The sequence below is a fragment of the Chrysochloris asiatica genome, unplaced genomic scaffold, assembly GCF_000296735.1.
Source record: "Chrysochloris asiatica unplaced genomic scaffold, ChrAsi1.0 scaffold00068, whole genome shotgun sequence".
Taxonomy (NCBI): domain Eukaryota; kingdom Metazoa; phylum Chordata; class Mammalia; order Afrosoricida; family Chrysochloridae; genus Chrysochloris; species Chrysochloris asiatica.
Window position 1 is genome coordinate 3,657,007 of NW_006408586.1, and position 13,728 is coordinate 3,670,734.

The following is a 13,728-nucleotide window of genomic DNA, read 5'->3' on the forward strand; positions in this document are numbered from 1 at the left end:
CAGAAGTCCCCAGATCTCACCATACTTCAGACCAACCAGCTCTTCCTCTTCTCTCTCTCATCTCCAGGTTGATGGTGTTCTACAGAATGTGATCAAACTCAGCTCATATCCTCACTGCTGCCTTTCCCCCACTTCCACTCACCAGTAGACCAATGTGGTCATCAGCAAGCTTACATGCCTGTGCTAGTGTGATCCCTTTGAGTTTCCTTCTTGGAAAGTGGTTTGTCCTGAAGGGACTTGGTCGCTTCCCTTGATGGCTGTCTGGCAAACAACTTGCTTGTTCTAGTAGAAGTTTAATTAGATTGTCATTTACATTTTTTATTCTGATTTTTCCTGCTCGTCTTTCTTTCAAGAAGTATCTTCTGCTCCTCAACCTACTCCAGGATGGTCTATTTGTCCTTTCAAATGGGAATGTCCCACATCAGAAGGTTCTAGATTATACCTAAGGTTACACCTAAGTCCTGTACATTACCAAAGCTTTGAAAGAAGCCTATTTCACTGGAAAAGTTCTAGAACCCATTTTAGATTTTCCAATGAGTTATGGGCTGAAGATGGATTTATAGGCTTCCTATAATCATATTTCCTGGTGTTCCTTTTTTATCCCACTCGTGTCTATTTTACAATAGTAGACAAAGTCTTCCCCTATTCTTGAAGCCATGTTTTTCTTCATATAGTCCAACTTCCTAGATTATTCAAATGGCAGGCTGAGTGAAATCATTGAACCAATATCAGTCTTATTTTATTACATAGGTTTTGATTCAACCATTAAAGCAAGCTATTTATAAGGGAGGTCAGTGGGAATGTAATGAACAGAGTGTTCCTTTGTTTCTTTTTCTCTTTAACAACGCTCTTAATCATTTAGACTATGTTACAATCTTATTTTGAAATACATACATACATAAGAATGTAGGGCATAATTCCACTACATTTTTTGCTATGATTTTTAAAATCTCATTGTAAAGAAAACAAAAATTTTCAACACTGGACCAATAAGCAACTTTGTTATCAATGGAGAAATTATTGAAGTTGTCAAGGACTTAATTATTTTTGGATCGACTATCAACACTCATGGAAGCAGCAGTCAAGATATCAAATGATATATTGCATTAGGAAAATCTGCTGCACAAGAACTTTTTAAAGTGTTGAAGAGCAAAAATGTCAGTTTAAGGAATAAGGTGCACCTGACTCAAGCCATGGTATTTTCAATAACCTCATATGCATACAAAGCTGGACCGTGAGTAAGGAAGTCTGTAGAAGAATTGATGCTTTTGAGTTATGGTGTTGGAGGAGAATGTTGAAAGTGTCATGGGCTGTCAAAAAAAACAACAGATCTGTGTTGGAAGAAGTGCAGTCAGAGTGTTCCTTGGAGACCAGGATGGCCAAACCTCGTCTTTCATACTTGGAACATATTATCAGGAGGAACCAGTTGCTGGAGAAGGATATCATGTTTGGTAACGTGAAGGGTCAGAGAGAAAAGAGGAAGACCCCCAATGAAATGAATTGACAAAATGGCAACATCAATGGGCTCTAGTGTGGCAACAATTGTGAGGTTGGCCAAGGACCGGGCAGTGTTTCGTTCTGTTGTGCATAGGGTCGCTATGAGTCAGTACTGACTTGATGGCACCTAACAACAAAAATAAAAAATAAAAAAGATTGTCATTCCTTCATTTTTCCAATAACATGGTCTTCATTTCCTTCTGAGCTCTCAACAGAAGAGCGTTGAATATCCACATTTCTATCAACATTTTTTCAGTTCAACCTGTGCTTTTTCCACTGCAAATCTCAAAAATTTCCTAGCTTCTATCCATTATTCTAACATCACTTCCAAATCTTTAGGTATTTGTAACAGCAGCAAACCACTTCCAGGTAAAAATCTGTATTCATTTCCCGTAGGCGATGTAACAAATCACCATAAGCTTATTTTTGTTGTTGTTGTTGTTAAGTACCATGGAGTCAGTTCCAACTCACAGTGACCCTGCACAGGGTTTCCAAGGCTATAAATCTTTAAGGGAGCAGAACACTTTATCTTTCTCTAGCAGAACTGCTGGTAGTTTCAAACTGCTGACCTTGATGTTGGCAGCCCAACTCATAACCACTACGCTACCAGAGCTCCTGATTCATCTACAAATGTATTTCTTTATATTTCTGAAGACAAGAAGTACTACATTAGCAGTTATGAACTGAAATGAAGGTGTTATCGGGACTTTGTCCCTTGTGTGGGCTGTAAGGGAATATTTGCTTCTTGCAGCTTTTGATGTCTGTCTGTATTTCTTGGCTTGTTGCCACAACCACTCCAATTTCTGCCTTGTAGTTATAATGTTTCTCTTCCTTGTGTGAAATTTCTTTCTACCTCCCTCTTAGGGCAACACTTGTTAAGCCATTTAGGACCCACACAAAGGATTCAGAATAATCTCACCATCTTAAAATCTTTACCTTAAATACATCTGTAAAGGTTCTCTTTTCCTAATAATGTAATATTTGTAGGTTGCAGAGATTAGGACCTGGTATCTTTGGGGGACATGTTTCAGCCTATTACATGAGTCATCCTGGTGTTCTGACTAATACATTCCTGTAATTAAGAAAGATGTATTATATCATCCAGAATAATTTAAAACTATTTATACTTTCTGTATCAATTCATTTTATTCACTTAGTATGGCACTGTAACACAACCACTGGATGGTTACCCAAAAGATCAGAGGTTCAAACCCACCATATATTCCTTGGAAACCAAATACAGGGTCATTGTGAGTCAAGACTGACTCAATTGCACTGGACAACAACAACATTCACTAATTAGAGCTGTAGTGGCACCAGTGTTTAAAGCATTTACCCGCTAACCAAAAGGTCAGAGGTTTAAACCTACCAGCCACTTTGCTGGAGGAATATGTGGCCGTCTGCTTCCATCAAGATTTACTACCTTAGAAACGCTCTGAGGCAGTTCTACTCTGTCCTTTAGAGTCATTATGGGTCAGAATCTATTCAATGGCTATGGGGTTTATTTTGGTTTTACTCACTAAAGATGATATGTAAATATAATATTCGTTGTTGTTGTTAAGTGCCATCAAGTCAGTTCTAACACACTGTTGTTGTTAAGTGCCGTCAAGTCGATTCTGACCAATAGCGACCCTTTATAGGGTTTCCAAGGAGCAGCTGGTGAGCTTGAACCACTGACCTTGCAGGTCAAAGGACTTTGCAGTCTGATGCATTAACCCACAGCACAATACCAGGACTTCATATGTAAATATACTATTTGTTGTTGTTGTTAAGTGCCATCGAGTCAGTTCTGACATATAACAACCCTGTATAGGGTTTGCAAGGAGCGGCTGGTGAGCTTAAATACCAACCTTGTGACTCAAAATGACCTTGAAATCCAGCCCATTAACCCACAGTGCCACATCAGGACTCCTAAAATTCTACTCCTGTGTCCCAGGTGGGATTCAAACCCTTAAACCTTGACTTAGGAGGCCAATGCCTTATTCATTATAAATGTATCTATATAGATAGATTTATAACAATGTTGTTGTTATTATGTGCCATGGAGTTGAATCTGACTTATAGCAACCCTGTATAGGGTTTCCAAAGGTTGGGTGGTGGATTTGAACCACCAACTTTTCTGTTAGCTGTCTAATGATATATAACAGTAGACAGTACTCAAGATTAGACATGGAAGACACTTTTTTATCTACTTGTCCCGTTCCATTTGAGTAGGAAAGGCTCTAATTAGAAGGGATTTCAAATCTGCATACAAACTTGGTTAGGAACGTTGATGTGGAGAAATAGTACCACATGTACTGTATTTCTATAGTTGAGCACAACAATGGAAAATCTCAGGTGATTAATTTTTTTATAAAATAAGTAATATAAAATATATTTAAGATATGTTATCCCCTTGAAATTGACATCTGATTTCCTTTTTAATCTTACTCAGTCCTTTTAGAAAAAGTATATTGTATTTTATTATCACCTAATTATGATCCAATCATATTTTTCTTTACGAAAATCAGTGTGTTTTTACTGCATAGCTTTGTTCTCCCACTACCTAGGTATGTGATTTAGTTTCTTTATTTAAATTGGAATAATAGCTACCCTGCATGCAATTTGTTCAAATCTAATATTGTGTGACTGACATTTTATTAGTATGGTCAAGCTTTATTGTCTTTGTTGCCATTTTAGCCAGTTTTATTAAAATTTGAAAAGATATAACATCCAATCTTTAAATGTTTTTGGGAAGCTAACATCTGATTGAGGAATTAAGACTATAAGTCTGTGATCATAATGCAATATAAGTACAGACATTTCATTGAGTTATAGAGTTAAAATCCCACACTACCTTGATTATTATTTTGAGGAAATACTACATATTTAACAATGCTCCTAGCATTGGTTTAAATATATGAAGAGAAGTTAGAGAAAGCAATTCAGTACAGGTTGTTATTTTATGCTCAATGAATTTGGAAGGAGACTGTAAAATGCAAGAAGGTTCTACTTCACTGAGTAAAAAATGCAAAGTATATTTCAAGGCAGAATGTGTATTTTTATTAACAATTAATATTAATTTTTTCAGTCATATGCACTAAAATCTGCCAAGAGTGCTACTGTCCCTGGAGACCTATATGAAATATCCTTATGTTTATTCATTTTAATTTCTTATGCATGATATGCTTAGTTAGTGTGTATGATTAATTAAAGGACATTGTTACGGGTATAAACTTCAGCTCTTCCATTTAGAACTACTAGTGAACAATATTTCCATGAATTTTCTATAGTTAAAGCTCCAAAGACTCATCAGATACTCTCTTATTAAAAGAAGGAGCCTGCAGATTACTGTATACTGTTTACTGAAAATTGTCATATATCCATCATTTTCAGTGTATTAATATAAGAAAAGTTAAATGTAAATAAAACACATGCTCTCAAGTATTGGTAGAATATTTAAATTCATGCATGCATATATCTGATATTTATTTTTTACCATGTTGTGATGGTTAAGGTTATGTGTCTACTGGTCTAAACCAGGATTCTCAGTGCTTTGGTAGATTATTTGTAATAATTATCCATTTTGTGATCTGATATGAACAGCCAATCAATTGAAAAGAGAGTTTCCTTGAGGGTGCAACTTACTTCCAACATATATGGATGTTCTGGCAAAACTCACTCTTTTGACCTTTAATTCAACCTATCATCTTCTGACATCCAGCTCTTGGACATTAGCCAGCAGAATGCCATCTGGTGATTTAGGGTGTGTCAGCACCTGTAGACACATGGGAAAGCTTCTACCCTGATGACAGAGGCACAGATTTGGGACTTGTCAGTCTCCACAACTGTGTGAGAAATTTCCTTGAAATAAATGTCTCTCTAAATATATAGAAGTCAAGGGTTTTCATCCTCTAGATAACTCAACCTAACATACATATGTATAATGCAAATTTCAAATGTTTATAGCTAACAAAAAGGAAACGTATGTTTTCAAGCACTTTTTCTGTGCTGTGTACTGTGATATTTCTATCCCTCCCCCCTTTTTTTAGGCAAATCCATTGTATAAGTGAACAGCTATAACAGACTCTTCTGGAGGAATTTCACCCCATCTCCACCCCACCTCCCAGAGAGTTATTTATCCATCCATATTTTGTATGTTTATATTAGCTACATGTATCTTAGTTCTGAATGACCTTCCATGAATCTCCCAAACACTCTGTCACAATTCCCTATGTCAAAGGTGAATGAATTCAATGAACTCACTGAAAATGATGTAAGTTAATTACAGGGTTTTAAATTTTCTGCAAAAGATTCACTATCTGAAATACCAATTGTGTGGTGACTCTGTAGGATAAACACTGGACTGCGAACCATAAAACTGGCAGTTTGAGCCCACCAGTTGTTCTGCTTGAGAAAGATGAGGATTTCTGCCACCACAAGGATTTGCAGCATCGGAAACCTTATATAGGGTTGCTATCATTCTGAACTTGGCTCATCAGCATCGGCATTTAACAAAAACAATCTCAGCTAACTATATTCATTTATTTTCAAACTGTGCTATCAACTATTTGGAATCCTGATGTGGTGCTGTGGGTTAATGCACTGGACTGCAAAATTTGTTTGTCCACAAGGTAGGCGGTTCAAACTCACCAGCTGCTCCTCAGAAACTCCATAGGGTCTCCATGAGTAAGAACTGACTTGATGGCACTTAACAACAATAACAACAGCTATTTATCACTATTGTGTGTTGATGTAATTTTACCTTTATGCTGACATAGGACACTATGTTTGCAACTTAGTTTATTAAAATAAAGCATTAGCTTAGAAACGGTTTGTTTGCTTTAATCATTGTAAGCATATGACTTAAGAAAGTAGTTCCTTTCTTTAAATGAATATTTTGAAAATGAAAATAATTACACATAAACAAAGGTACATAAAAAGGTATGTAATGCTCCTTATTATTTAAAGCAAACTTGTTATTTCAGATAACCATTCTTCCTCAGAAAATGTAAAATCCTGTAACTAATTTACATACTCAGTAAGTACAGAATCCCTTCACATTTGACAGGTGAGGGAATTGTGGCAGAGTGAGAGATTTATGGAAGGTCACTCAGAAAGGCAGCTACAGAGCAGGAAATGACATAGAATGCTCTATATTTTCTGTATTCTCAAGTGTGGTGATATGCAGTAGTTGAAAATGAATACTGCAGTGAGCCATTCTTACTGATGAGAAAGTGAGCTCTCCCTCAGGAGCACATGGGTCCAGGAAATGTATGCAAGCCACTGATCCAGGGTAAGGCACAATACATAGAATCTTCACAGGGATCCCTGTGAATTCCTTCCCTATTTAAGGTTTTTGTGTTTTTTTTCCCCATGAAATAATTTTTTCCAAATATTTTAATTTTAGCAATATGAATCTCACACCAGAATTTCAAGCACTGTACTAGTAATTGCTATTTCATGTAATAAATATGAAGTGACTCCAAAAGTTCTAAGAAAATATCCATTATCTTTTCCTTCAATTTTTCCATGACTCTTTGAAGTTCCCTAGTATATCTAAAGTTCTTTAACGTCTATAGTTAAGTACTTCTATTTACATAAAATCTACATCATAATAAACATTCAAAATACATTTCTGAGTTGTTATTGTTAAGTGCCAAGGAGTTCCTTTTGACTCATAGGTTTCTGAGACTTTAAAGCTTTTTGGAGCAAAAAGCCTCATTTTTCTACCTTGGAAAGTCCAGTGAGCTAGAACTACTGACCTCGTGGTTTGCAGTCCATTGATTATTCTATGGAGCCATTGTGCTCCCGTTTTCTGAGTTAACTCTGAAAAAAATTAATATGCTAAAGTGTTACTGCTTTCTTTAAGATATTCTTTTTCTATAGTATTCTTAAAAGACTATTAAACATACTTTTCTGAGTAAGTGAATTATGTATAAAATTAATATGCAAAACTATTATAGTTAGCTTTAGGACGCTATTTTTGGTTATGGTAAGCTCAAAAAACTATTTTAGTTAAAGACTGAAAAAATACATGAGAAAGTAACTACCATTTTTCACTTTTTGCTTCAGTATATTTTGGTGATCTTTTATCATATACTGTAAGTTTCTGTCATACATGCTACAAATGGACAATGAAAAAAAGAACTGTTTCAGATATTTAAAATATTTGTATAGGGCCCTGAATGGCACAGTGGTTAAGTACTCAGCTGCTAATCAAAAGAGCCCAGCTGTAATTCTAACTCACCAGACACATTTCACACAGAAAGATGTAAATGACTGTGTTAGTCACCTTCCTTGGAAACCCTGTGGGACAGTTTTACTCCCTCCTGCAGGATGGAAGGAGTCAGAATTGACTCAACAGCAGGGGTCTCTTGGTTTTAACAAATGTCATAATCACTCTGAAAATCACATGGTGTTATTTTATGATAGTATTTCCAAATGATTTTTAGTAGTAGTACACTGAAGCATTGTAGTATTGCATATATTATTTTCCCTGGTAGTATTTTATGATCTTTTGGTATGACATTTCTTTTAGTCTATTTTGAGTTGCACTCCCTTTTTGTGAAATATTCTTTGGTTAAAAATATTTTAGCTATCCATTTCTCACATATGATCTTTGAAGCTGGATTTCTCAGTCTGATTCCATGTCTTCTATCAGCATTTAGAACATGTCACTTTTGCCACAATCTCTCAAGCACAGAAATCCACCTTTGTGTCATCCTTCAGGCTTACACATTTCTTTCTACTGGAGAAGCTCTCAGGTATCTACCTTGTTACTTTTTGATGTTTCTCTGCTCAGGAACCTCTACGATCACCTTCCTGTTGTAATTATCACAGGCACACTCAGTGTCACACATCAGTTTGCTGCCATGCTTATCCATGTGATTTTCTGCAACAGAAAATCCTAGACTAGCATATGTCTACAGCAGCAGTGAGGAAACACAAGCAAACACAGGCATGTGACGAAACACACACACACACAATGTCTTTCTTTGTCTGTATAGCAAAAGCAAACCTGTTGCCTTATAGTCAGTTCTGATTCATAGTGACTCGACGATCCCTATAGGGTTTCTAAGGCTGAAAATGTTTACAGTAGCAGACAGTCTCACCGTTCTGCAACAGAGCAGCTGATAGATTTGGATCACTAACCTTTCTGTTATCAACCTACAGCCAAACCACTTTTCACCAGGGTTCCTTTATCTTTATAGATTGTGGTTGCTCTTGTTAACTGCCCTATGAGTCCTGTTTGACTAATAGCAAACCTATATATGGTTTTGAAGGAATGGCTGGTGAGTTTGAGCCACTGTATTTTTAATTAGCAATCCAGTACTTATCTGACAATGCTACATCAGGACTCCTTTATAGATTGTTGTTGTTAAGTGCTGTCGAGTTGATTCTGACCCATAGTGACCCTGTATAGGATTTCCAAGGAGCAGTTGGTGAGCTTGAACCACCTACCTTGCAGTTCAAATGACTTTGCAGTCTGACACATTAGCCCACAGTGCCACACCAGAATGCCATCCTTTATAGATTGTTGTTGTTGTTAAGTGCTGTCAAGTCGGTTCCGACCCATAGCGACCCTGTACAGGGTTTCTGAGGGTGTAAATCTTTACGGGAGTAGAAAGCCTTATCTTTCTCCTTTATAGATTAGTAGTTAATAAATCAGAAGATGTGTTCAAACACTAACTCTTTTAGTACATCACTAATAAACGCTATATTGGGTAGCTATGAGTCAGAGATGACTGGATAACACTTAACAACACCAAAAATGTTAACTGAAATAAATTGTTTAACATCGTGTGTTTTAATTTTATCAATGAAATGGCAGTTTTTACTGCATTTACCTAGGAGTGTTGATATGTTTAGAAGATGGCTTGATATGTAAAATTTATCATGTAAAGGTTGGATAGGAGTAGTGCTACAACTAATGCCAGTACTATATCTATTGCCAAGGACCCATTGTGGCAATCCATAAGCACTGGACTGTTGACTGTAAGGTCTAGAGTTCAAACCACGATTTAAGAGCCTTGGAAACTCAATACAGGGTCACTGTAAATCAAAACTGAGTCAACGGCAGTGAGTAATATCTATTGCTAATACTATTACTACTTACAATTGTACAAATTATGAACTATTTAGGCAAAAGTATGACAAAAGCAATTTATTGGTAGTGATGAGTCCATGACATGCACCTCTCTGACACTGATCTTGGATCTAGAGTAGTCCTACTAATGTTAATATTTTCCTTCTTATCATAAATATCTTCTCTCAGGAGAAAACAAAACAAAAAATTGATTCTTTTCACCATGATTACAAATAATATCATCATTCAAAATTATTTTGTGTTTTATTAGGAAAGAATTTGACCAGGGAACTAGTTAATTTTATTAAATACATTTTTAGCTTTGCAAAAATGTATTTAATAAATACTTTGTTAAAAAATATTATCACCCTGTCAGGAAAATTATTATTGTACCATTTTACATATGAAAACATTGTTGTCATTGTTGTTAAGTGCTGTTGAGTCAGTTCAGACTACTAGTAGCCTATATGGGGTTGACGAGGAGCAGATGTTGACTTTGAACTACCAAACTCATGGTTCAAACCGAGCTTACAGTCTAATGCTTATCTTACAGTGCCATACTAGGACTTCATGGAGATGTTAGACTTCAGATAAAATGAATTAATATATTCAAGTTCAGATATAAAGTAAAAGTTGAAGTTGAATATACCCCAGTCTTTTCTGGTTCCACAGATCAAGAGATGAAATTTCAGGATCATTCCTGGAAATTATGATTGAGTCACTCCCCAACCAGCTAAATGGGACCGTATTAGGAAAAACTAATGATGGGGGCATTTCAGGGTCAAGTACATTTTTTGTTTGTACTTGACAACTGTATATATGCTTTGGAGCTGCCCCAAGCCTGGTGAAATGTGCAAGTCATAGGTAGAGTGGGATCAGATGCATATGGTCTGTCATTTCTGCTGTAACAGAAATACTACAAGTGGATGGCTTCAAGAAACAAATATATTTCCTCATAGTACAGAAAGGCTAGAAGTCCAAATTCAGGGTGCCAGCTCTATGAGAAGGCTTTCTGTTTCTGTCATCTCTGGAGGAGATGAACTTCTGCTCCTAGGTAATGTTCAAGTGACTTTGACTTGGCATCTCTCTTTCACCGTCTTTGTTTCTTTGTTATATAATATGTTCCTTTTATATCTCACCACTACTAATACTGACCCATGAGCATAACCAAGAAAACCCATTTATAAGTGCAATTATAACCCAAAAAACTGGAATTTACAACATATATTTTTTGGAGACCCAATTCAATCCATAATACATACCCTGCTTTTGGGGGGACTATGGTAAGAGAGCTGCCAGACTTGTCTGGAATCTATCTGTGAGACCCTATTTCAGTATATTTTCATCCTATGTGAGATGCTATTACTATCAAAAAGTTATTCTTTAAAACCATAGCTTATATAATCTTGGAGAGTTCAGTGGCTCAGTAGAATAAGCACTGGACTGCAAACCACAAGGTCAATGATAAGAGCCCACCACTTGCACAGTGTAAGAAATATGAGGCTTTCTGCTGGTATAATGTAGTGTTGTTGTTAAATGTCTTAGAGTCAGTTCTGACCCATAGTGATCCCATATAGGGTTTCTAAGGAGTGACTGGTGAGCTTGAACCACCAACCTTGTGGTTTAAGCAACTTTGCAGTCCAGCACATTAACCCACAGTGCCATACCAATGTACAATCTCGGGAACCATATAAAGGATAGCTTTAAGTCAGAACCAACTCAACAGCACTTAACAATCAGAACAATATAACCTTATTTAAGTTACTTTTCTGTTTTAAACTTTTCAATGAATACTGATTGCAATAGAATTAAAATATATTGCTCTCCCTGACCAGCTACTGCTTACCACTGCAGACCCATGTGGAGCATGGTCATTCACTAACTATTGGCCCTACACAGTGACCTTCCCTCAACTCTCGAAATACAGTTTCCATCTCAGATCCTCTATACATGCTGTTGACCCTCCTCTTGGTTAATTCCACCCTCAGGTCATTGCTAAAATGTTACTAGAGATGTTTTTTTACATTTCAATGTCTTATAAATTAAATCTACCTCTGATTCTTTCTTTAAACTCTCTATTTTTCCCTTCACGCATTTATAAAAATGTGCACTTACATATTCAATTGAATTGATTTCTGCAATATTTTTTTCCCCAATTGGTATACTCTATCCTGGTGTGGTGCTGTAGTATAAACACTGGACTGCAAACAACAAGGTCAGCAGTTCAAACCCACCAGCTGCTCCTTGGAAGCCCTATACAGGGTCATTATGAGTTGAATCAACTAGATGGCACTTAACAACACACCATAAGAACTAGAACCACGTCTTTCTTTTTCACCATCAAACTCTTAGTACTCCGTCTGGCATCTGGAAAATCCTTAATATGATATTAATTAGTGATAAATGAATACATAAATAGGACATCTTGACAATTGATAATATTGAGGTTTCAGAATAAAATTTACACAATTAAAAAGTTAATATTCATTTTTTAAAAATCTTAGGTTCATTACTTAAGATCCTTCAAAATTCAGATTTCTTGTATGTATCATGGGTTCAAAAATACTCACTCCATCAGTTTATTTTAAAAATTAAACTCAATAAAGTATCTAGCTCAATATAGTTCAGTTTCCTTCCCTTTTCATTCACAACCTGTCACTGTGTTTATATATGATCTGTATTTACCAAATAGCCTTCTGCTAAAATTGTAATACCCTTGTAAGAATTAATCACTAATTTACTTCTGATAGGTCATTATTTTGAATAATTATTATATAGTGGTCACTTGCCTCTGCAGTTGAGAATCAAAAAGAGATAAAAAGTTTTCATCAGAATGTTGTGGTGGCACTTGTGTTTTCAACAATATCTTAGTTATCTAATGCTGCTATAGCAAAAATATCACAAGCAAATGGCATTAAAAAATAGAAAATTATTCTCTCAAAGGTTAAGAGGCTAGAAGTCAGAATTCAGAGTGTCAGCTCCGGAGGAAGTTTCTCTTTTCCACTTGTGTGGACTTCTCGATGCCTTTGCATCAATCTTCCCCTAGGTTAAGAAGGTGCTTAGTAATGGGTCCCTGGACCCACGGGACACACTCTGGTCCTTAGTATAGAGGTCCCTCTCTGCTCACTTCAGTGTTTTTTTTATCTCTTATAAGATAAAAGGTGATGTAGACCACATGACAGAGAAACCCATTTACATTGGATCAAAGGTGTTGTATCCACCTTACAAATTGATCATATTAGATCATATCAAGGAGGAGGATTACATTAATACATATTGGTGAAATAGCATCATTACATAACTGCCAAACCACTGAGAATAAAGATCCAGACAAGCTGACATATATTTTGTGGGACACAACTTAATCCAAAACTATTCAATTTAGTGTCAACTCTGATAAATTTATTAGAAGATGTTAATTTTTGAGGTCTGAAATGATTTACCACATTTCCAAGAAGAATTGATGGTGGTGGTGGTGTGACGAGTAGTCAGTTCTGACTCATAGCAACCATACATAGGGCTGTACATCTTTATGAGAGCAGAAAGCCTCATCTGTTTCCTGAAGAATGGCTGGTAGTTTCAAACTGCCGAACTTGAGATTAGCAGCCTGACTCATAACCACTATGCTACCAGAGCTCCTTAGCAAAAGACATTTGTTGTTGTTGTTGTTAAGTGCCGTCGAGTCGGTTCCGACCCATAGCGACCCTGTACATTAAGAGGATATAAAATAACACGTATTAGAGCTAAATTTTACTCTGTAGTATATTTTTAATTTGATTAATTATTTTAATAGTTGCAGGAGGTATTATCACCACTCTTATTACTATGCTTACTTCTCTTGACCACTCTTCTCAAAATGCTATTTCCAAGTGGATTGACAAAGAGGAAAAACCCTTACTCTTCTTCAAAAACAGATGTTTTCCCCCCAATTAGAAAATACAGCCATGATCTATAATGAAAGTAAATAAAAATAGAGAGGAATCAGAAAAATGTGTATAAAGTAAAACAAAGTTGTTGTTGCTAAGTGCCACTGAGTCTGTTCTGACTCAAAGTGACCCTGTATAGCATTTCCAAGGAGCAGCTGGTGGATTTGAACTGCTGGCTTTGTGATTCGCAGTCCAGTGTGAATCCTACAACACCACAACAAAAGTCTTACAAAGTTG